Source organism: Pteronotus mesoamericanus, unplaced genomic scaffold, assembly GCF_021234165.1.
Source record: "Pteronotus mesoamericanus isolate MK-2021 breed Mesoamerican mustached bat unplaced genomic scaffold, CSHL_Meso_final scaffold_12, whole genome shotgun sequence".
In the NCBI taxonomy this organism is placed as follows: Eukaryota; Metazoa; Chordata; class Mammalia; order Chiroptera; family Mormoopidae; genus Pteronotus; species Pteronotus mesoamericanus.
Genome location: NW_026555303.1, coordinates 7,623,053 through 7,648,821, shown reverse-complemented (window position 1 = coordinate 7,648,821; position 25,769 = coordinate 7,623,053).

The following is a 25,769-nucleotide window of genomic DNA, read 5'->3' as shown; positions in this document are numbered from 1 at the left end:
CAGCATCACCCTTATCCCAAAACCCGATAAAGACCCTACAAAGAAAGAAAACTGCAGGCCAATTTCGCTGATGAACATAGATGCTAAAATCCTCAACAAAATATTGGCAAACCGCATCCAGGAATACATTCAAAAGATTATCCACCACGATCAAGTGGGATTCATCCCAGGGATGCAGGGATGGTTCAATATATGCAAATCAGTAAACGTGATACAGCACATAAACAAAAGAAAAGACAAAAACCACATGATCTCAATAGATGCAGAAAAAGCATTTGACAAGGTACAGCACCCATTTATGATCAAAACACTCAGCAAAATGGGAATAAATGGGGCATTCCTCAACGTAATAAAGGCCATATATGAAAAACCTACAGCTAATATCATACCCAACGGGCAAAAACTGAAAGCTTTCCCACTAAGATCGAGAACACGACAAGGATGTCCGCTCTCACCGCTTCTTTTCAATATCCTATTGGAAGTCCTAGCCACAGCGGTCAGACAAGAGAAAGAGATAAAAGGCATCCAAATAGGAAAGGAGGAAGTAAAGCTATCATTGTTTGCAGATGACATGATAGTGTACATAGAGAACCCTGTAGACTCTACCAAAAAACTCCTCAACCTAATAAGTGAATTTGGCAAAACAGCAGGATACAAAGTCAACATTCAGAAATCAAAGGCATTTTTGTACACCAGCAATGCAATATAAGAAGAAGAAATCAGAAAAAAAAATACCATTCGATATAGCAAGAAAAAAGATTAAGTACCTAGGCATAAATTTAACTAAAGACACAAAAGACCTGTATGCAGAAAACTATACAACATTGAAAAAAGAAATTAAGGAAGATACAAATAAATGGAAGCATATACCGTGCTCATGGATTGGAAGAATTAATATCCTCAAAATGTCCATACTACCCAAAGCAATTTATAGATTCAACGCAATCCCTATTAAGATACCAATGACGTATTTCACAGATATAGAACAGACATTTCAAAAATTTATATGGAACCATAAACGACCCCCAATAGCCTCAGCAATTTTGAGAAAGAAACACAAAGTAGGAGGGATCACAATACCAGACATCAAACTCTACTACAAAGCCACCATACTCAAAACAATCTGGTACTGGCACAAGAACCGACCCATATACCAGTGGAACAGAATAGAAAGCCCAGAAATAAGCCCAGGTCTCTATGGACATCTAGTATTTGACAAAGGGGGCAGAAGCATAAAATGGAGCAATAACAGCCTCTTCAACAAATGGTGTTGGGAGAGCTGGACGGCTACATGCAAAAAATTGAAACTGGATCATCAGCTGACACCATACACAAAAATAAACTCAAGATGGATCAAAGACTTAAATATAAGTTGCAACACCATCAAAGTCCTAGAAGAGACCATTGGCAGGAAACTCTCAGATATCCCACGCAGCAATTTTTTCACTGATGTGTCTCCTAAAGCAAGGGACATAAAGGAAAGAATAAACAAGTGGGACCTCATAAAAATAAGAAGCTTCTGCACGGCTAAAGAAAACATCAGCAAAATGAAAAGGGAACCAACCGTATGGGAAAATATATTTGCTAATGATACATCAGATAGAGGTTTGATCTCCAAGATATATAAAGAACTCACTCGACTCTACTCCAAGAAGACAAATGATCCAATCAAAAAATGGGCAAAGGACCTGGGCAGATGCTTTTCTAAGGAGGAGATACAGAGGGCCCAGAGGCATTTGAAAGGATGCTCTGCATCACTAGCCATCAGAGAAATGCAGATCAAAACCACCATGAGGTACCACCTCACACCGGTCAGAATGCCCATCATAAACAGATCCACAAACAACAGGTGCTGGCGAGGCTGTGGAGAAAAGGGAACCCTAGTCCACTGTTGGTGGGAATGCAGACTGGTGCAGCCACTATGGAAAGCAGTGTGGAATTTCCTCAGAAACCTGAAAATGGAACTGCCTTTTGATCCAGCGATTCCCCTGCTGGGACTATACCCGGAGAACACCAAAACGCCAATACAAAAGAACCTATGCACCCCAATGTTCATCGCAGCACAATTTACAATAGCCAAGTCTTGGAAGCAACCTAAGTGCCCATTAGTAGATGATTGGATCAAAAAATGATGGTACATATACACAATGGAAAACTACGGAGCAGAAAGAAAAAAAGAAGTATTAAACTTTGCGACAGCATGGATGGAACTGGAGAGCATCATGCTAAGCGAAGTAAGCCAGGGGGCGAAAGACAAATACCATATGATCTCACCTATAAGCGGTACCTAACCAACAATGCAAAGAAGCAAGGAAAATATGACCAGCAACACTGAAAGGAAAAGAAATCAACAGAGACAAGAGGGAAGGGGGGGCAGGGAAAGGGAAGGGAAGGGGAAAGTCAAGGGACATATAGCAAGGACTCATGGACAAAACCAAAGGGTAAGAGCTGAGGGAGGGAAGGTGGGAGGGGGCAAGGGAAAGAGGTGGGGGGGAGGCAGAGACAAATGTATTTTAAAAGTAAATAAAAAAAATAACAAATGGGACTATATCAAACTAAAAAGTTTTTGCACAACAAAGGAAACCATCAACACAAGGGAAAAAATCCATTGAATGGGAAAACATATTTGCTGATACATCTTATAATGGGTTAATACAAAAATGTATAAAGAACTTTAAAACCTCAATACCAAAACCAAACAAACAATACAATTAATTAACAGGCAAAGGGCCTAGATAGACACTTCTCCAAAGAGGACATATAAATGTCCAATAGACATATGAAAAGATGTTCCGAGTCAATGATCATCAGAGTAATGCAAATTAAAACCACAATGAGATATCACCTCATACCTGTCAAAATGACTATCATCAAGAAATCAACACACAAGTGACAACGAGGGTGTGGAGAAAAGGAAAACTTCATGTATTGTTTGCGGAAGTGCAGACTAGTTCACCCACTATGGAAAACAGTATGCATTTTACTCAAAAATTTAAAAAAAGGAACGGCCTTGTACCCAGCAATTGAACTTATGGGAATATGTCCAAAGAATTGCAAAACACTGTTCTGAAATAATATATGCAGCCTTATTATCATTGCAGCATTATTTATAATAGCTAAGATTTGGAAGCAGCTGAAATGCCTGTCAGTAGAAGAGTGTATTTAAAAGCTGTGGTACATTCATATGGTGGAATACTACTCAGCTGTTAAAAGAGAGAGAGAGAGAGAGAGAGAGAGAGAGAGAGAGAGAGAGAGAGAGAGAGAAAGAAAGAAAGAAAGAAAGAAAGAAAGAAAGAAAGAAAGAAAGAAAGAAAGAAAGAAAGAAAGAATTCTTACCTTTAGCAACACCATGAATGGACCTACAGGTTACCATGCTAAGTGAAATAAGCTGTCAGAGAAAGACAAATACCATATGATTTTACTTATATGTAGAATCTAATGAAAAAAATAAGCAAAGAAACAAAATAGAAATAGACTCACAGGAAACAGACTGACAACTGTCAGGGAGAGGGTGTTGAAGGGCTGGATGAAATATATGAAGGGATTAAGAAAAAAAACAACTCTCATAAACACAGACATGAGTATGGTAATTACCAGAAGGAAGGGGGATGAGGGCATATAGAAGAGGGTAAAGTGTGGAAAAATGGTGACAGAAGGAAACTTAATCTTATATGATGAACACACAGTACAACATACAGATAATGTACAATTATAGAATTGTACACTTGAAACCTATTTAATTAACTAATGTAACCCCAATAAATTCAATACAAATTGAAATCTGAGGATTATTTTTCCATTTGTGTATTAAGAAATAATGAGGTCTGTCCAGAAAAATGTCCAGCCATTGTTAATATAATGAGAATGGTTTGCACAACATTGATGTAACCTGGCAGCCAAGGAGAGTGGACAGGAATGTGCATGTGTGAACAATCATGACTAAACTGTACTAGTCAGTGGGGGTTATAGATGCCATTGCATGAACATGTGTACTCTGTGGACATCACATTCAAAATCTCTGGGCAAGTAGAGCAATGAATCTGCATCAAACTTTGTGTTAAGCTTGAACATTCCTCTACAGAAACTATTCAGATGATTCAGAAAGATTGTGGGGATGACACAATGAGTGCATCACAAATATAAGTGTGGCTCAAATGCTTCAAAGTTGGTCCAGAATCTGTTGAAATGATCCATGTTCTGGAAGACCTGTAACAAGAAGACCACCTGAGAATGCTAAATGTGTATGGGCTGCAATCAGCAAAGATAGATGACTGACAGCATGAGAACTAGAAGCTAGTCTAGGGATCCCAAAAACTACTGTGTCTGAAATTTTGATGCAGGATCCTGACATGAAACATGTCATGGGAAAACTCATTCCATAGCTTCTGGTACCAGAGCAGAAGGAACATCATGCTACAGTTGCTAATTATTTGACTCGAACTGCTACAAAGGAACCAGATTTCCTCAAGAAGGTCATAACCATACATGAATTGTGGGTCTATGGCTATGATCCAGAAACCAAGACCCAGTCATCCCAAAAGAAGTTGCTTGGTTCTCCATGCCAGAAGAAGACACAGCAAAGTTGCAGCAAGATCAAGACCATGTTAACTGTTTTTTTGATTGGGAAGGTGTTTTCCATCATGAGTATGCCTTTCTAAGAAAAATAATTAATAAGGAGTACTACCTCAATGTTTTTCATCCATTGAAAGATGCAATATGATGAAAATAGTCACAGCTATGGGCAACTGGTGATTGGCAGTTTCATCATGAAAACATGCCCACTCGTGCATCACACCTTGTACAGAGTATTTTGTGAAACCTCGAATCACCCAGGTGACTCAGTCCCCTACCCAACAGCTCAGATTTAGCCCTCTGAAACTTCTGGTTTTTCCAAAACTGAAATCACTTTTGGAAAGGAAGGGATATCAGTTGACCAATGAGATTCAGGAAAATATGACAGGGCAGCTGATGGTGATTCTAACAAAGGATTTCACAATGTTTTGAACAGTGGAAGAGATGCTGGGTGAACTGTTTGAGGTCCCAAGGTACTTACTTTGAAGGGGACTGAGGCATCATTGTTCTATGTACACTGTTTATGTATCTTGTATCTTCTTCAATAAATGTCTCTATTTTTCATAGTACATGAGTGGATACTTTCTGGACAGACCTTGTATATGAATAAAATATAAATTCAAGTAAAGCAACATATTGATTGAGACCTTACATTAAGATCATGGTTTTCTATGGAATGCAAATAAACTGTGTGTTACTTGGTGTATAAAGACTACTGCAGCTATGAGAATTATTTTTACTAGATAGAACAACTTTCAATTTATTTAAAAAAACCTTGTTTTGACATGACATGATCTGCATTGACTTTCTTTCTTTTTTTATTTTCCTATTATTGTTGTTCAGTTATAGTTGTCTCACCCTTTTCCCCATTGCTCTCCCCTGCCCCAAACCCCCGCTTCCACAGTCAATCCCCACCCCATTGTCCATGACCATGAGCTCTCTATTAATGTTCCTTGACTTGCCCTTTCCCCTTCTTTCCACCATTATCTCCCTCGCCCTCCCTTTGATAACTGTCAGTTTGTTCTTTATTTCCATATCTCTGCTTATATTTTGCTCACTTGTTTTGTTGATTAGGTTCCACTTATAGGTGAGATCATATGACATCTCTCTTTCACCATCTGGCTTATTTCACTTAGCATAATACTCTCCAATTCCATCCATGCTGTCACAAAGGGTAAGAATTTTTTCTTTCTGCTGTGTAGTATTCCATTGTGTAAATGAATTACATTTTTTAATTTGCTCATTTACTGATGGTCACTTAGGCTGTTTCCAGCACTTAGCTGTTGTAAACAATGCTACTATGAACATTGGGATGCATAGGTTCTTTTGAATTGGTGTTTCAGGATTTTTAGGGTATAATCCCAGCAAGGGGATCACTGAATCAAAAGGTAGTTCCATCTTTAGTTTTTGAGGAAATTTCATACACAGGACCCATAGACACATGAAAAAACACTCAACATCACTAGACATCATAGAGATGCAAATGAAAACCATAATGAGATACCGTTTCACACAGGTCAGAATGGCCATCATTAACAAATCAATAAACAATGAGTGCTGGTGAGGTTGTAGAGAAAATAGAACCCTAGTACACTGTTGGTGGGAATGCAGACTGGTGGAGCCACTGTGGAAAACAGTATGGAATTTCCTCAAAAAACTAAAGATGCATTGACTTTCCAAGCTAGGTATGTTCTCCCTTTTTGTTTTCTCTTTTAGCCCTGTGCATCTTCTGCATCAGAGGAACATAATTATAATTAAATTGAATAAATAATTTGCACACATTTTACTGTCTGACTTACTCCTCTAGCCCAGCAATTTTCAACTGATGTCCTCAAGAATTTTTAAAACATCCAATACTTATTTAATCAGGGGCACTGATATTTTCTCCTCTGGATAGTCAAATAAAAAAATAGCAACAGCCAACAGAACAAAAGCCATAATGTGTGAATGCCCTGTCTTTAATCATATGTATATAGGTCATATAATAGAGTTACTTCTCCTTGGTCACATTGTATAATAAATTTGTGCCTGATTGGTTAATTATTGATACCAGAGATTCTTATATGCAATTATAGGCACCTGATTTTTTTTCAAAAGTCACTTTGGAGCAAAAAAGGGTATGTAAATTAATCAAATTATTTTTATTTTTTGTCAGATTAGCAAAAAATATATATTTTGGTATGCCAGAGAATTTTATTAATTAATTTATTTGTGCCATGGGATTAAAACATTGAAAAATCACTGCTCTAGTGTATAAACTCCATGAGGTATGGAGTTTGTGTGAACTATTCAGTTAGCATGCTACCTATAAGGAGTTACATATTTTTGAAATGAATGATCCCCACCTCCCACTACTCAAATGTAGGGCCTCACATATTTGTTGAATGAACAAACCCCTTGCAAAAGTTTTGCACATTTCTCATTATTAGAAAGAAAAATTGTGTATGTGTGTGTGTATGTGTGTGTGTGTTTGTGTTTTAATCTGGTACTGACTTACTATGCAACTCTCCTCCTTTACTTCCATTTTCCCAACTGTGAGATCTAAGAAGACCTCCAGAATTTGTAATTCCTATTGTAGAAGTAAATATGATTTACATAAAAATCCCACATCATCTAGACCCTCACTTTTCTTCAAATAGTGCATCTCAGACTTTCATGATACTGTATTATTTATGCTGTTACAATTTTCCCATTTTCCCCACTTTGCCCACCCCTCACTCGTACTCATTCTCCACACCATTGTCCATGTCCATAGGTCCTTCATATATATTCTTTGACTATTCCCTTCACCCTCTTTCAAATAGTTGCCACTTCCCTCCAATCCACTTACTACTGTCAGTCTACTCCATGATTCTATGTGACTGGTTCTATTTTTTTTTTCATTAGTTTATTTTCTTCATTAGATACCTCTTCTAAGTGAGGTCATATGGTATTTGTCTTTAACACCCTGGTTTATTTCACTTAGCATAATAGTCTCTAGTTCCATCTATGCTTTCACAAAAGGTAGAAATTCCCTATTGTTCTGCTGCATAGCATTCCATTGTGTAAATGTACCAGAATTTTTTAATCCACCCATCTACTGATGGGCACTTAGGCTGTTTCCAAATCTTGACTATTATAAATAGTACTGCTATGAATATAGGGGTGCATAAAATCTTTTGAATTGGTGTTCTGGGATTCTTCAGGTATATTCCCAGCAGTAGACTTGCTGCATCAAAAAGCAGTTCCATTTTTAATATTTTTATTAAAAAATCTTTTAAAGTTTTCCCTAATATATAGATTTCTTTTTTTTTATTGTTCAAATACATTTCTCTCCATTTTCCCACTACCACTTTCACCTGACCCCCCATTTTTAATTTTCTGAGGAAATTCCATACTATTTTCTGGAGTGGCTGCACCAGTATACATTCCCACCAACAGTGTATTACAGTTTCCTTTTCTCCATATCCTCCCCATCACTTGTTTATTGATTTATTTATGATAGCCATTTTGGCAGGAGTGAGATGGTATCTCATTGTGGTTTTCATTTGCATCTCTCTGATGGTTAGGGATGTTGAGCATTTCTTCATATGCTTATGGGTATATGTTATCTGCAAATAATTCCAGTTTTACTTTCCTCTTTCCAATTTTGATGCATTTTATTTCTCCTTTTTGTCTGATTGCTGTGGCTAGAACTTCCAGTAATATGTTGAATAAGAGATACTGGCAACTTTTGTACAAATGTCACATAGTGTAATATAATTGTCCAAAATATGTCTTTCTAATAATTAAGACACTAGCTGTAATATTTTTGAAATGCTCAATCATTTATTTGTAAAATGGCTGTGTTTTCAGGTCCACAGAGTATAATTAAATCAATCTAAATTTGCAATATTGAAGGCATAATTTCTCTTCATTTTTCTAATTACATTGTTTTATTTTCATTTGCATAAAAATTAAGATAAGTCTTCAGTGACTCTCCATTTTCTAGGGAGTAAATTGTGGGCTTCATATCCTGATATTAAGATATACCAAAAATTGTGCAATGGTTTGAATAATTACCTTGAATGGATATTACTGCCACACATAAGCATTGGCCTCAAGATGATAATCAGATACAGCTACTATTCACTGAGAGCTAAAATTATAACATTTAAACTATTTTGAATTCTCACAATGACTTTGAGGTAGTTATTATTTTCAGGGGTGTCCAACCCATGGCTCATGGGCCATATGTGGCCAGGATGGCTATGAATGTGGCCCAGCACAAAATTGTAAATTTACTTAAAACATTATGAGATATTTTTATGATTACATGTCACAGTATATTTAATGTGTGACCCAAAACAACTCTTTTTCTTACAGTGTGGCCTGCAGATGCCAAAAGGTTGGACACCCCTGATTTCTGCCTTTTTCACAGATAGAAAACAGACTCATATATGAAGAGTAATATAAAAGAGATGACAGGAAGTTTCAGAGCTAGAATTTATCCTCAGCTGTCCTGACTCCAAAGTCTATACTCCTTTCACTGAAGTGTCCTGCTCCAAAATTACATTGTTCAATGAAAAATTAGAGTCTATACTCCATTAGTACTGGTACATATTTCAGTCTCTTGTAACCAACATATGTTAGCAGAGACCCATGTTTTAGTTCACATGCACACCCATACCTCCAGCTATATGGGAAAGAATCTTCCAGTAGATTTCAAAGCTTAATTTGCTATCACAGTAGTTTATTCTTCCTAGTTGCTGATGTTAATTTTTCTTAAGATTATAAAATATATGCAGTGGGGACATATTTAAAACTCCCATTTCTCCTCTACCCAATTACCATCATCCCATATACGTGGGGTTATCAACAAAGGATAACCTAAGTAAATGCATTTCACTTAAGGATTTAGCCATGTAACCCAAGGCTCCTGGGAGCTGGAATTAACACATTTAAGAAACCTAATAGTCATATATGGCCATCATAGGCCTCATTTTAGCCTTTTAAATCAGGATATGGTTATTATAGGTTCCTTTATGCTGGGAGCCCAGCCCTCTATCTTCATAATCCAGTTTATCAGAGTGAATTCCAAGATAGTGGATCTGATTCTTCTGTATGATAAACTGAGGAAAACGTCCTTGAACTCTGCTTGAGCAGAAGTTTTAGACCTGAATGTGCACACTCGTAAGAAATCCAAGAACAAGTTTCATGAAATTTAGAATATATTAATTTTATGTGAATTATAGTATAAATGTATTCAAAAATATTTAAGGGGGAAAGAGCCACTGCTTTCATCAGTATCAACAAGATACTTGGACCCTCCCTTTAAATTAAGAATCATTGCCTTTAAATTAAATATATAGCTAACTCTTCCCTGACTTTTTTTGTGCATTATTACTTTTTCTGTATTTAAAATATAAATATATACATAGACAAAGCCAAAGTGGGGAAGGATTGAAGGTGGGAGGTAGGCGTAAGCAAGGCAGAGGAGAGTGGTGGGGGGAGAGTGGAGACAAATATATTTGAACACTAAAAAAAAACCCAAAAATCTTAAAAAAGAAAAAATATATAAATATATATTTTTGTTTTTCCAAAAATAGGATATTACCACACATACTGTTTTTGTGGCCAGAAATTGACTATCTATTATGCCTATTACAAAAATTTTATTGAATATTTTTAAAGTAAGTTTCCTATAACCATAATTTTAATGGTTGCATATATCATAATTTATTTTTGAGTTATTAAAAATGTTTTTTTAATTTTATTTTAATTTATTTTTTCAAATACATTTGTCTCTGCCTCCCCCCCACCACTTTCCCAGCCCCCTTCCTCCCTCCCTCCCCCAGGTCTTCCCCTCTGGCCTTGTCCATGAGTCCCCGCTATATATTCCTTGACTTTCCCCTTCCCTTCATTTTCCCCACCCCCCTCCCTCCTTCCCTCTTGTCTCTGTTGATTTCTTTTCCTTTCAGTGTTTCTGGTCTTATTTTCCTTGCATCTTTGTTTTTTTGGTTAGGTTTCGCTTATAGGTGAGATCACATGATATTTGCCTTTTGCCCCCTGGCTTATTTGACTTAGCATAATGCTCTCCAGTTCCATCCATACTGTCGTGAAGTTTAGTAGTTCTTTTTTTCTTTCTCCTGTGTAGTATTCCATTGATTATATGTACCATAATTTTTTGATCCAATCATCTACTGATGGGCATTTAGGCTGCGTCCAACACTTGGCTATTGTAAATTGTACTGCTATGAACATTGGAGTGCATAGGTTCTTTTGAATTGGCATTTGGGGATTCTTAGGGTATAGTCCCAGCAGGGGAATCACTGGATCAAAAGGCAGTTCCATTTTCAGCTTTTTGAGGAAATTCCACACTGCTTTCCACAGTGGCTGCACCACTCTGCATTCCCACCAACAGTGCACTAGTGTTCCCTTTTCTCCATAGCCTCGCCAGCACCTGTTGCTTGTTGATCTGTTTATGATGACCATTCTGACCGGTGTGAGGTGGTACCTCATGGTGGTTTTGGTCTGCATTTCTCTGATGGCTAGTGATGCTGCGCATCCTTTCACATGCCTCTGGGCCCTCTGTATCTCCTCCTTGGAAAAACGTCTGCCCAGGTCCTTTGCCCATTTTTTGATTGGATAATTTGTCTTCTTGGAGTGGAGTCGAGTGAGTTCTTTATATATATTGGAGATCAAACCTCTATCTGATGTATCACTAGCGAATATATTTTCCCATATGGTTGGCTTCCTTTTCATTTTGCTCATGTTTTCTTTAGCCATGCAGAAGCTTCATACTTTGATGAGGTCCCACTTGTTTATTCTTTCCTTTATGTCCCTTGCTTTAGCAGACATATCCGTGAAAAATATGCTGCATGGGATATCTGAGTTTCCTGCCAATGTTCTCCTCTAGGACATTGATGGTGTTGCAACTTATATTTAAGTCTTTTCTCCATCTTGAGTTTATTTTTGTGTATGGTGTCAGCTGATGATCCAATTTCAATTATTTGCAAGTAACCGTCCAGCTCTCCCAGCACCATTTGTTGAAGAGGCTATTATTGTTCCATTTTATGCTTCTGCCCCCTTTGTCAAATATTAGTTGCCCATAGAGACCTGGGCTTATTGCTGGACTTTCTATTCTGTTCCACTGGTCTATGGGTCTGTTCTTGGGCAAGTACAAGATTGTTTTGAGTATAATGGCTTTGTAGTAGACTTTGATGTCCAGTATTGTGATCCCTCCTACTTTGTTTTTCTTTCTCCAAATTGCTGAGGCTATTCAGGGTCACTTATGGTTCCATATAAATTTTTGAAATGTCTGTTCTATTTCTGTGAAATACGTCATTGGTATCTTAATAGGGATTGTGTTGAATCTATAAATTGCTTTGGGTAGTATGGACATTTTGATGATATTAATTCTTCCAATCCATGAGCATGGTATATGCTTCCATTTATTTGTGTCTTCCTTAATTTCTTTCTTCAATGTTGTATAGCTTTCTGCGTACAGGTTTTTAAGTCTTTGGTTAAATTTATGTCTAGGTAATTTATTTTTCTTCTTGCTATATCAAATGGTAGTTTTTTTTTCTGATTTCTTCATCTTCTATTGCATTGCTGGTGTACAAAAATGTCTTTGATTTCTGAATGTTGACTTTGTATCCTGCTGTTTTGCCAAATTCACTTATTAGGTTGAGGAGTTTTTTGGTAGAGTCTACAGGGTTCTCTATGTACACTATCATGTCATCTACAAACAATGATAGCTTTACTTCCTCCTTTCCTTTTTGGATGCCTTTTATCTTTCTCTTGTCTGACTGCTGTGGCTAGGATTTCCAATGCAATGTTGAAAAGAAGTGGTGAGAGGGAACATCCTTGTCGTGTACCCGAACTTAGTGGGAAGGCTTTCAGTTTTTACCCGCTGAGGATGATATTGGCTGTAGGTTTTTCACAAGTGGCCTTTATTACATGGAGAAATGCCCCATTTATTCCCATTTTGCTGAGTGTTTCGATCATAAATGGGTGCTGTACCTTATCGAATGCTTTTTCTGCATGTATCAAGATGATCGTGTGGTTTTTGTCTTTTCTTTTATTTATGTGATGTATCACGTTTCCTGATTTGCTTATATTGAATCATCCCTGCATGCCTGGGATGAATCCCACTTGATCGTGGTGGATAATGTTTTGAATGTATTGCTGGATGCGGTTTGCCAATATTTTGTTGAGGATTTTAGCATCTATGTTCATCAGCAAAATTGGCCTGTAGTTTTCTTTCTTTGTAGGGTCTTTATCTGGTTTTGGTATCAGGATATTGCTGGTCTCATAGAAAGAGTCGGGGAGTCCTTCCTCCTTCTGGATTTTTTGGAATAGTCTGAGAAGGACAGAGGTTAGCTCTTCCTTAAATGTTTTGTAAAATTCTCTTGTGAAACCGTCCAGCCCTTAGCTTTTGTGTGCTGAGAGTTTCTTGATGACTGCTTCAATTACCCCAGCTTTTATCGGTCTGTTCAACCTTTCTGTTTCTTCCTACTTCAGTGTTGAAAGATTATACTTTTCTTAAAATTTGTCCATTTCTTCAAGGTTTTCAACTTTGTTGGCATATAATTGTTCATAGTAGTTTCTTACAATCCTTTGTATTTCTGTGGTATCAGTTGTTATTTCTCCTCTTTCATTTCTGATATTATTAATTTGGGTCCTCTCCCATTTTTTCTTGATGAGTCTGCTTAAAGGCTCATCAATTTTCTTTATCTTTTCAAAGAACCAGCTTCTGGAATGGTTGATCCTCTGAATTGTTCTTTTTGTCTCTATGTCATTCAGTTCTGCTCTAATCTTGACTATTTCCTTCCTTCTACTTGCTCTGGGATTTATTTGTTGTTGTTTCTCCAGTTTGAAGTTGTAGTGTTAGGTCTTTTATTTGAAATGTTTCTGTCTCTTTTAGGTAAGCCTTTATTGCTATGAACTTCCCTCTCAGGACCGCCTTTGCTGTGTCCCATAGGTTTTGGACTGTTGTCTTTTCATTTTCATTTGTTTTGAGAAATTTTTTGATTTCTTCTCTTATCTCATTATTGATCCATTCATTGTTTAATAATCTACTGCTGAGTCTCTATGAGTTTGCAAGTTTTTGAAGTTCCTCTTTGAGGTTGATTTCGAGTTTCAGGCCTTGTGGTCTGAGAAAAAGTTTGGTATTATTTCAATTTTCCTGAATTTGCTGAGGTTTGCTTTGTGTACTATCATGTGCTCTATCTTTGAAAAACTGCCTTGAGCAATTGAAAAGAATGTGTATTTTTCTTCTTTGGGATGTAAACTTCTATATATGTCAGTTAAGTCTCTTTGATTCAGTGTGTCATTCAGCACCACGATATGTTTATTAATGTTTTGTTTGGAAGATCTGTCCATTTTTGACAGTGGGGTGTTGAAATCCCCTGCCATCAGTGTGTTGCTGTCTCTATCTTTTTTGAAGTCATCCAACAATTTCCTTATAAACTTGGGGGCTCCTATATTGGGAACATATAAGTTTACAATGTTGATGTCTTCTTGAAAGATTCTTCCTTTAAGTATTATAAAGTGCCCCTCTGGGTCTCTCTTTATGGCCTTTGTTTTGAAATCTACTTTGTCTGATACAAATATGGCAACCCCGGCCTTTTTCTCACGCCCATTTGCTTGGAATATTTTTCCATCCCTCTACTTTCAATATGTGTAGGTCTCTTGCTCTGAGGTGATTCCCTTGGAGGCAGCATATGTGTGGGTCATGTTTTCTTATTTGTTCAGTTACCCTGTGTCTTTTGATTGTTGCATTTAGTCCATTCACTTGGAGAGATATTACTGATAGAAACTTACTCATCTTTTCTCTTTGTACCTGTGTTCCTCTCTCTCTCATTCTTTTCCTTCATCTGCTTAAACCAGTCCCCTTAACATATCTTGGAGTGCTGGTTTTGTAGAGATGTATTCTTTTAGCTTTCTCTTGTCTGGGAAACTCTGTATTTCCCCTTCTACTTTAATTGATTGCCTTGCTGGGTAGAGCAGCCTTGGTTGTAGGCCCTTGATTTTCATGGCTTGGAATATTTGTTGCCATTCCCTTCCGGCTTGTAGTGTTTCTGTTGAGAAGTCAACTCCTAGGCGTATCGGGGCCCCCTTGTATGTTACTTTGTCCTTCTCCCTTGCTGCCTTGAGGATTCTCTCTTTGTCTTTGACATTTGCCATTTTAATGATGATGTGTCTTGGAGTGGACCTCCTTGGGTCCCTCTTGAGTGGGGTCTTCTGTGCCTCCTGGATCAATGAGAGCCTTTCTCTCCTCAAATTAGGGAAATTTTCCATCATTACTTTTTCGAGGAGGTTCTCTATCCCTTGCTCCTCTTCTTCTCCTTCTGGTATCCCTATTATACAGATATTATTGTGTTTCAGGTTGTCCTGCATCTCCCTAAATGCCTCTTCATTCTTTTTGAGTCGTTTTTCCATTTTTTGTTGAAATGGAAAGCTGGGAGCTTCTTTCTACCTTATCGTCCATCTCACTGATTCCATCCTTGGCTTCATGCAGCCTGGTTTGAATTCCTTCTACTGTGTTCTTCAATTCAGAAATGGCATTCTTCATATCCTCTTGTGTCTTCTTGATAGTTTCTATGTCCTTTTCCAGGCTAATATAGTTTGCTGTAAGATCCTGATAGTTTCTCTGCAGTTTCTCACAGTTATCTTTGAGCTGGCTGAGCTCTTTGAGCTTTTTTAGAACCATTGTTTTGAATTCAATATCTGATAGTTCTCTTGCCTCTATTTCATTTAGCTCTCTCTGTCGGGAGTCCCCTTTTCCATTCATTTGGAGGGAACTTATTTTTCTTCCCATTTTTGTGAGAATCTGTTAACTATTTTTGTCCTTTACTTTTCTTTGTGGGCCTGTCTCTGATGATGTCAGTTGTTGACTTTATATGACCTTGGGTTGTGTGTTTGAGCCTTCCAAGAGTCTACTCTCTGTGTCTGACTCCTGTTTGGGGCACCTCTGTGACCCCTTCCGTCAAGGCTGGGCTAATTTTTGGGATCTCTCTGCATTCTCACACGGGCTCCTTGAGCTTGCTCCCGGCTCGGCAGGATCCCCCACCTGCCTGGGCTTGCATGTGCTTGCCCCTGACCAGGGGGCTTATTCACGACCTCTCATACTCATCTGGCCCCCCTGGCTGGCGATCTCCGCGGAACTGGTCAGTTTATGGTCTTCTATTGTGTGTTTTCTCTGCTTTTGGCTCTTTGGGTGCATTCCTTGCCCTCGCGAAATGGGGACTACAGAAATGGGAGGAAGTCAGCTCCAGGACTCTCCGGTTAATCCTGTTTCTGGTCTCTCCTCCAGGGACTCTGGGCAGCTCTACTAATTTTGTGGGCCGCTCCGCAATCGTGGCGGGCAGGTCAATTTATGCCTGCCCTTGCTGCTCTGTGCACTTCCTCGCAGGCCGTATTGGTGCCAATCTGTGGGAGGCCTTTTTAGCCGGTGCAAGCATTCGTTAGCCCATGCGGGTCACACACACGCTTGGCAACCCTCGCCGGTCACTTAGTGCAAGGGTGCGCACCTGCACTGTGTGTTTTTGGGGTGTCTATGTGTGCTTTTCGGCTTTTGGCTCTTTGGGGGTGTGGCCTCTTCCCGCGCAATGGAGACTATGGCAAGGAGAAGGAGTCGGGACTCCCCGGTTCCTCCTCCTGTCCTTTCCCCAATGCCTCTGTTTCTAGTCTCTCCTCAGGGGTCTCTGGGCAGTTCTGTGACCCCTTCCGCCAAGGATCCACCACCTGTGCGGCCTGCGTTTCAATCACCGGCAGTCTGGTTCCTGCGCGCCCCTCTTCTGCCTCTTTGGGGGCGCACCTTTCCAGCTCACAATGGAGACTACAGAACGGGGAGGGAGTAAGGGCTCCCTGGTTCCTCCTCCCATTCTTTCCCCAATGCCTCCATTTCCAGACTCTCCTCAGGGGCCTCCGGGCAGTTCAGTGACCCCTTCGGCCAAGCATCCACCACCTGTGTGGCCTGCGTTTCAATAGCAGGCAGTCTGGTTCCTGCGCGCCCCTCTTCTGCCTCTTTGGGGGTGCACCTTTCCGGCCCACAATGGAGACTACAGAACGGGGAGGGAGTCGGGACTCCCTGTTTCCTCTTCCCATCTTTCCCCAACGCCTCCGTCTCCAGTCTCTCCTCAAGGCTCTCCCAGCCAGTCTGCACTCAGCCCCGCAGCTCACACGCGTACAAGCTGTGTGCCGAGCGCTCAAAAGATAGGTTAATTGATTCCCTTATGCCTGAGAGAGATGGTAGCTGCAGAGTGGGAGGTGCGTTATCACCCGGGCTCCACCGGCCGCCATGTCAGTTCTCTTCACAAAGTTTTCCTCACCAGTCTTTTCCCAGGCACCAGCCCACCCTGCTGCCGCCTCTACCCAGAGATCAAGGAGGGTGGCTGCCACTCCAATTTTTGCATTGTCCCTTTAAATGTCTCTTTGCATCCCCAGCCACCTGTCTCTGGCAGAGAGCGCCCCTAAGCTTTTCGGGGTTGCGTTTTGTCTGTATTTTCTTGGTTTTAGCTGCTGTAGTTTAGGGGTCCCTGTTTATGATTCAGACCCCGTGCTTCTCAGGGGAAGCTAACTGGCCATTTCAATGTCCCTCTGGTGCTAGTGCCCGTGGGCACCCAGCCCACCCTCTTGAGCCTCCACTGCACTTTTCACATGTTGGAATGTGTGAGGGTTGAATCCACTGTCCGCGGCACCATGGCTCCTCTCCCACTATTGTTCCATTGTTTTCCAGGTGATTACTCCACTATTTAGTTGCAATTCCAGTTTGGTCTTGGGAGGAGGTCAGCGTGACTCCCATTCACTCCTCCGCCATCTTCTAAAAATCTTTTCCCTGACTTTTATACTTCACCTGCCACTTCAGTTACTTTGACAGGCAGGGTGGTTGTCAAACAAGTATACGGTTGTTCATCTGGGTGGGGTGAAATATTAATGTAGTTCCAAGAGGAAATATGCAGTTCTGAGCAGACCATAACGTTGGAAAAAACACAGAAAGATATAAATAAGTCCTAGGAAATTATGAAGTGCCTGGGTATACCCCAGTAAGTTCTGTGGAGGATCAGCTGAAGAAAAAAGAAATCTTGGTCTTGACAGGATACTCTCACAAATAGTAGACTGACTGTTATCAGGGAAAGACATATCCCTAGGAAGACTAACCCATTTTTGAAGACTTAACTGTCATCCCTGAAGCACTTTGATCTCATCCAAACATTTGAAGACCCCTTCCTTTACACTGTTCTGGCATTTCTTCTAAATGAAGTAAAATAGACTTCAGTATTTGCAGAACATTCTACACTAAACAGAAAAGAAAAACACAGACCTTTTAATACTGTAGTTTTTTGTCTTGACAGTAATATTATAAAAGTGTATTTGTATGATAAATGGGAAATAATGAGTGTGTGAGGATGTATGATTCTCTGCAACTGTATGAATGCACCATGATATTACAGTTAACCCCAGTCTACGTGTTAATAATACCACATCCACTTAAACTCCTATCACAAAGCTTTTAGCACTCACTTCTAATTGTGCTATTATTAGTTTCCACTTCGCTTCATTCCACAATGTTTAATTCAAATCCTATTCTATCAAATTAATCTTCACATTGATAATGCCACTTACGGGGTCAACTCTCTAGCTCAGAAGCTGTTTTCCGCACTATATTATATTACTCTATTCACATAGATGGTATTTATAATATGGGATGCCCATGAAAAAATTATCTTGCTTTCACACACACAAGCATTATAAAAAACAGCAAGTTTAATACTATCCATGGTAAATTCAATCATGTCTATTTTGTATTTGTCTTTTTTATTAATTGTTCAAATACATTTGTCTCCATTTTCCCACCACTTTCCCTGCCCCACCAACACCCACCTTCCACCCTCAATCCTTCCCCACTTTGGCTTTGTCCATAGGTCCTTTATACATGTTCCTTGATATGACCCATCCCCTTCTTTTCCCCATTACACCCCTCTCTCCTTCCCTCTAATTTCTGTGGGTTTCTTTCTTTTTTTTTTTTTTTTTTTGCAATGTTGCTGGTTATATTTTCCTTGATTGTTTGTTTGGATGATTAAGTTCCAATTATAGGTGAGATCATATGGTACTTGTTTTCCACTGCCGGGCTTATTTCACTTATTATAATGACCTCCAGTACCATCCATGCTAGCATGAAGGGTAGTAGTACTTTCTCTCTGCTGGGTAGTACTCCATTGTGTAAAAGTACCATCCTTTTTGATCCACTCATTTACCGATGGTCATTTAGGTTGTTTCCGGCACTTGGCTATTGTAAATTGTGCTGCTATGAACATTGTGGTGCACAGTTTCCTTTGAATTGGTGTTTTGGGATCCTTAGGGTATAATCCCAGCACTGGAATCACTAGGTAAAAAGGTAGTTCCATTTATATCTTTTCGTGGAAATTCCAAACTGTTTTCGACAGTTACTTCACTAGTCTGCATTCCCACCAACAGTGTACTAGGGTTCCCTTTTCTCCACAACCTCGCCAGCACCAGTTGTTTGTTGATTTACTTATGATGGCCATTCTGACCAGTGTGAAGTGGTATCTCATTGTGGTTTATATTTGCATCTCTTTGATCACTAGTGATACTGAGCATCCTCCCATATGTCTCTGGGACCTGTGTATGTCCTCCTTGTAGATGTGTCCCTTCAAGTCCTTTGCCCATTTATTAATTGGATTGTTTGTCTTCTTGGAGTGGAGTCCTGTGAGTTCTTTATATATTTTGGAGATCAAACCCCTGTCTGAGGTATCATTGGCAAATATATTTTCCCATATGGTTGGTTCCCTTTTCATTTTGCTCCTGTTTTTGTAGCCATGCACGAGCTTCTTATATTTATGAATTCTGATTTGTTTATTCTTTCCTTTATGTCCCTTGTTCCAGGGGCCATATTAGTGAAAATATTGCTGCATGGAATATCTGATAGTTTCCTGCCTATGTTCTGCTCTAAGACTGACTGTCTCACAACTTATATTTAAGTCTTTTAGCCATCTTAAGTATATTTTTGTGTATGGCATCAGTTGGTGGTCAAATTTCATTATTTTGCAATTACCTGTCCAGTTCTCCCAAAACCATTCATTGAAGAGGCTATTTTTAGTCATTTCTATACTTCTTCCCCATTTGTCAAATACTGATTGAGCATAGAGACATTCACTTCTTTCTGGGCTCTTTCGTATGTTCCATTGATCTATGTGTCCTTATACCAGTACTAGACTGTTTTTTCCTTATGTTATGTTATTTTATTTTTTTAATTTACGGATCATGTTTATTCTATTAAAGTTGTCTCAATTTTTCCCCCTTTATCCCCGTCTACCCATCTCACCCCCAACCCCCACTCTTACAGTCAATTTCCACTCTGTTGTCCATGTCCATGGGGCATTCATACATGTTCTTTTTCTACTCCCTTCCCCTTCTTTCCAAAATTGTCCTCTTTCCCCATCCCCTCTGTTCACTTTCAGTCTGATCCATGTTTCCATACCTGTGGTTTATTTTGTTCGATAGTTTATATTGTTGAATGGAGTCCACTTGCAGTGAGATCATATGGTATTTGTCTTTCATCAACTGGCTTATTTCACTTAACTTAATATTTTCCAGTTCCTCCATGTTGTTGCAAAATGTAGGAGTTCCATCCCTCTCTTTCTTTTTCTTTATTTCTTAAATGCAGATTGATTTTATCCATTTTTTAAATGTTAAAGTTAATTATAAAATATTAAAAAATTTTAAACCATTCTAAAGTCTTAGTAATTAAACCAAAATGACACCAGCAGAGAAATAATCAAGTAGATCAGTGAAATATAATGAGCATTCTAGAGACAAAGGTATATATCTGTCTAACAATGTAATATATGATTAAGTTGATATTTCAAATCAATGGGTAAAATAAGGCTTATTCAACAAATAAGGTACATGGACCACTAACATGACATAAAACAAATATAGAACCCTATTTCACACATTATACAAGAAATATTCAAGTGAGTTAAAAATCTATATGCAGTATCTAAGGAGTTTTAGAGAAAACACAAAATTATATTTTTCTTACCCTGAAGTAAAATATGCAAACTTAAAAGCTATATAAGAAAATATTGGCAATATGACTGTATTAAACATTAAAGATTGTACAGTAATATACATATAAAAAAGTTAAGGACAAGTAATAGAATCGGAAAGTATTTGCAACACATCTAAAAAAAGGTTAATGGTTTTGGGTTTTTTTTTAAATTGATTGATTTATTTATCTTTTCAAATACATTAGTCTCCGCCTACCCCCCAAAAACTTTCCCCTGCCCCCTTCCCTCTCTCCCTCCCTCAATCCTTCCCCACTTTGTCTTTGTCCATGAGTCTTTGCTATATGTTACTTGACTTGACCCTTTCCTTCCTTTTCCCCCACCCACTCATCCCTCCTTCCCTCTTGTCTCTGTTGGTGTATTTTTTCTTTCAGTGTTGCTGGTCTTATTTTCCTTGCATCTTTGTTTTTTTGGTTAGGTTCCGCTTATAGGCGAGATCATATCGTATTTGTCTTTTGTCCCCTGGCTTATTTCGCTTAGCGTAATGCTATCTAGTTCCATCCATGCTGTCACAAACTGTAGTAGTTTTTTTTTTCTTTCTGCTGTGTAGTATTTAATTGTGTAAATGTAACATAATTTTTTGATCCAATCATCTGCTGATGAGCATTTAGGTTGCTTGCAACACTTGCCTATTGTAAATTGTGCTGCTATGAACATTGGGGTGCATAGGCTCTTTTGAATTGGCGTTTTGGAATTCTTAAGGTATAGTCCCAGCAGGGGAATCACTGGATCAAAAGGCAGTTCCATTTTCAGCTTTCTGAGGAAATGCCGCACCGCTTTCCACAGTGGCTGCACCAGTCTGCATTCCCACCAACAGTGGACTAGGGTTTTTCTCCACAGCCTCACCAGCACCTCTTGTTTGTTGATTGGTTTATGATGGCCATTCTGACTGGTGTGACGTGATATCTCATTGTGGTTTTGATCTGTGTTTCTCTGATGGCTAGTGATGCCAAGCATCCTTTCAAATGTCTCTGGGCCCTCTGTATCTCTTCCTTGGAAAAGCATCTGCCCAGGTCCTTTGCCCATTTTTTGATTGGATCATTTTTCATCTTGGAGTGGAGTCATTTGAGTTCTCTATATATTTTGAAGATGAAACCTCTATCTGATGTATCATTAGCAAATATATTTTCCCATACAGTTGACTCCCTTTTCCTTTTACTGATGTTTTCTTTAACCATACAGAAGTTTCTTATTTTGATGAAGTCCCACGAGTTTATACTTTCATTATGTTACTTGCATAGGAGACATATCAGTGAAAATATTGCTGCATGGGATATCTGAGAGTTTCCTGCCAATGTTCTCTCTAGGACTTCCATGGTTTTGCAGCTTATATTTAAGTTTTTTATCCATCTTGAATTTATTTTTTTTGTACGAGGTCAGCTGATGATCCAATTTCAATTTTTGGCAGGTAGTTGTCCAGCTCTCCAAACACCATTTTTTTTTCTTTTTTTTTAAATTTTATTTTAATTTATTTTTTCAAATACATTTGTCTCTGCCTCCCCCCGACCATTTTTTAAGAGTCTAGTTTTACTTCACTTTATTCTTCTGCCCCTTTTGTCAAATATTAGTTGCCCATATAGACATTGGCTTATTTCTGGGCTTTCTATTCTGGTTCACTGGTCTATGTGTCTGTCTTGTGTTTTGTTTCTTAGGGAAAAAAATTCTACAAATCTTTGTTTCTACAAATCAAAAAATAGTTAAAGAATACCATAAAATCATTTAAAGCTTTTTTAAAAATAATAAAAATAGGCAAGAAATATACAAAAACAGGTTTAGTTTCAAGAAATAATAAAGGAATAATTAAAATAACACATCATTGTCACAATCAGATTAATACGTATTAAAAATCATTGGGAATATCACGTATTGGCAACTGTGAAAAGAGCTGGGTATTCATAGAATCCTTTTCTTCATTTTCTTAAAGCAGTCCCTTTAGCATATTTTGCAGTGCTGGTGTGGTGGAGATATATTCTTTTAGCCTTCTTTTGTCTCGGCAACTCCTTATTTCATCTTCCATTTTAATCGAGAGCCTTGCTGGGTAAAGCAGACTTGGTTGCATACACTTTTCATTACTTGGAATAATTCTGGCCATTCCCTTTTGGCTTGCCCCTTCTGGCCTGCAGTGTTTCTGTTGAGCAGTGAGCTGCTAGCTGTATTGGGGCCCCCTTGTATATTACCACTGTTTCTCCCTGGCTGACTTTAGGATTCTCTTTTTCCCTTTGATATTTGCCATTTTAATGATGATATGTCTTGTAATGGGCCTCATCAGGTTCATTTTGAATGGGACCCTCTGTGCTTCCTGCACTTGCATGACTTTTTCTCTCCTCAAATAGGGATGTTTTCCATCATTACTTTTTCAAACAAGTCCTCTATCCCTTGCTTCTTTTTGTCTCCTTCTGGTATGTTATACAGATATAATTATGTTTCAGGTTCTCTTGCATTTCCCTAAATGCCTCTTTATTCTTTGTGAGTCTTTTTCATTTTCTTGCTCTTTCTGGGAGCTTTTTTCTACCTTATCCTCCAGCTCTCTGATTTGATACTCTGCTTCATCTAGCCTACTTTTGATTCCTTCTACTGTCTTCTTCAACTCAGAAATTGTACTTTTCACTTCCTCTTCCTTCTTGTTTATACTCTATGTCCTTTTTCATGCTGATATAATGTGCGGTAAGTTCCTCATAGTTTCCCTGTAGTTTTTGATAATTCTCTCTGAGCTCACTGATCTAACTGAGCTTCCTTAGAACCACTGTTTTGAACTTGATATCTGATAGTTTACTTGCCTCTATTTCATTTAGTTCTCTTTCTGGGAATTCCTCTTATCCTTCATTTGGGGGGGGGGGTGTTTCTTTGTCTTCTCATTATGTGTATGGCTCTTCTTTTTTGCTTCTGCCTCTTCAACTGATTTGTCTTGACTTCCTAACATTGTGTTGTGAATTTCTATGGTAGGATACTGCCATTTTTTTCTTTTTTGTTCTGCCTCTGATGATTTCAGATATTGACCCCATCTGACCTTAGTCAGCCTTTTGGAGAGTTCCAGGAATCCAGTGTCTGTGTCTAACTCCTCCAGTTGTTAATCTAGTCACTCCGCACTCAGCAGTCAGGCTTAGGCACCAATGGGTGTGGCAGAGTCCTTCCTGTGGTCAGGGTTATTGTGTCATCTCTGGCTGCTGCTGCTCAGGGGGGACTTGTCTGCCTGAGCATGATGATTGCTGCCATATTGGGGAGAAGTCAGCACCATAATTCCTCCAGCTGCTCTCTCAGTTTCCTCACCACAGCCTCAATCTCAAGACCACTCTGTACCCGCTTTATCCAGGGATCTACTATCTGAAGTTGCCAGTCTGTACTCAGCAGTCAGGCTTAAGTACCACCAGGCCAAGACAGAGTCCCTCATGAGGGCAAGGTTATTCTCTCCTTTCATGTTGCTGCCACTCAGGAGAGTGGTCTGCCTGAGTAAGGTGTCTGCTGTCATATGAGTGAGGAGTTAGCACCAGGGTCCCACCAGGTACCCCCCCAGTTCTCTCCCTAAAACATCTGTCTCCAAGATCTCCTCAAGCATTTCTAGAACACTCTGTTCCCCCTTTAGCCAGGGACCTACTGTATGTGACTGCTGCTCAGTACTCAGCATTCAGGTTTGTACACCATGAGGCCAGGGAAGATTCTCCTGGGGGCAGGGCTATTGTGTCCTTTCATGCTGCTGCCACTCAGGGGAGTGGTCTGCCTGAGTAAGATGGGTGCTGCCCTATGAGGGATGAGTCAGCACCGGGACCCTGCTGGCTATTCTCTCAGTTCTCTCCCCAAAGCCTCTTTCTGCAGTCTCTCCTCAAGCGGCTCTAGCCCACTCTGTCCCCACCTTTGCTGAATACCAGTGTAAGTGGTTGCAAATAAAAATTTATTTGTTGGCCCCTTAAAAGCCTGTTTGCATCTCTACCTATCTGTCTCTGGAAAAGAGCCACCGTGCAGCTTTTCACAGCTGGCTCTTATCTGTGTACTTTTTGGGCTCTGGTGCTGTAGGCAGGAGATTCCAGCCTATGCTTATGACCCTACTCTTCTCCAGCTGCTTAAATATCCCTCTGGTGCTGCTGCATTTGGGCACCCAGCCTGCCTTCTTGAATCTCTACTGCACTCCTTACCAGTTAGGTTGTGCTAAAGCCAATTCCAGTCTGTCCTAGGTTTTAAGGCTCCTGTCTCTTTATTGTTCAGTTATTTATCCACAGTTTAGTTATAATTCTAGATTGGTCCTGGGAGGAGGTCAGTGTGACTTCCATTCACTCCTCCGCTATCTTCAGTCAGTAATGACTATTTTGTTGACCTTTCTGTTATCACAAAAAAACAATGAAATAAGGAATGTTTCCTATATTTTTTTTGGCCACACAAATGTGGTGAAAGCCAAAAAATGAGGGGGTGAAGGCAATGGTATATGTGTAACAATTTACATTTCTAATTATAAAAGACATCCATGCTCACTATATAATTTAGAAAATATTCATAAGTATTTGCACATGTATATGCACATGCACACACACACACCATACATGGATGTTTACATGAAGAAAAAAACATATAAGTATAATGATCTTTTAATATTTTGGAACATTTCATTCCAGTTATCCTTTATACATATTACATGCACACCCATAGATATAGAATATACACTTGTGTACATGAACCATGGCTCTACTATTATTGGCTGTATAGTACCAATCAAATAATGTAACCTCAATAAGCCTTGGATTATTCATTTTTAAAATGAGGAAAGTAACTCCCTACTTCAAAGAGAAGTTGTGAGATTTAAATCAGTAAATGTAAAGCACTTGAAATATTCCCTGGCATATAGTAAGTTTCCAGGTGGTTATAACTATTATTACTGTTATTATTGTAACTTCACTTTATATCTAATATCCTATTAGGCTTTCTTAGTGTCTGTATTTTTTAGGACTCAAAAATACTCTACTCATGGATGCATCATGATTTGTTTTGCCTATACCTTTTTTTGAGTGATTTCGATACTTTCTAATTTTTTATACCTGACACTATTATGAATATATTTTTTTACAAATTTTTTGTTACATCTTTGTTTATTTCAAATAGATTACTGGGAGTGGAATTATTGTGTCTTATATGGTCAAAAATCTTGGTTACTGTATT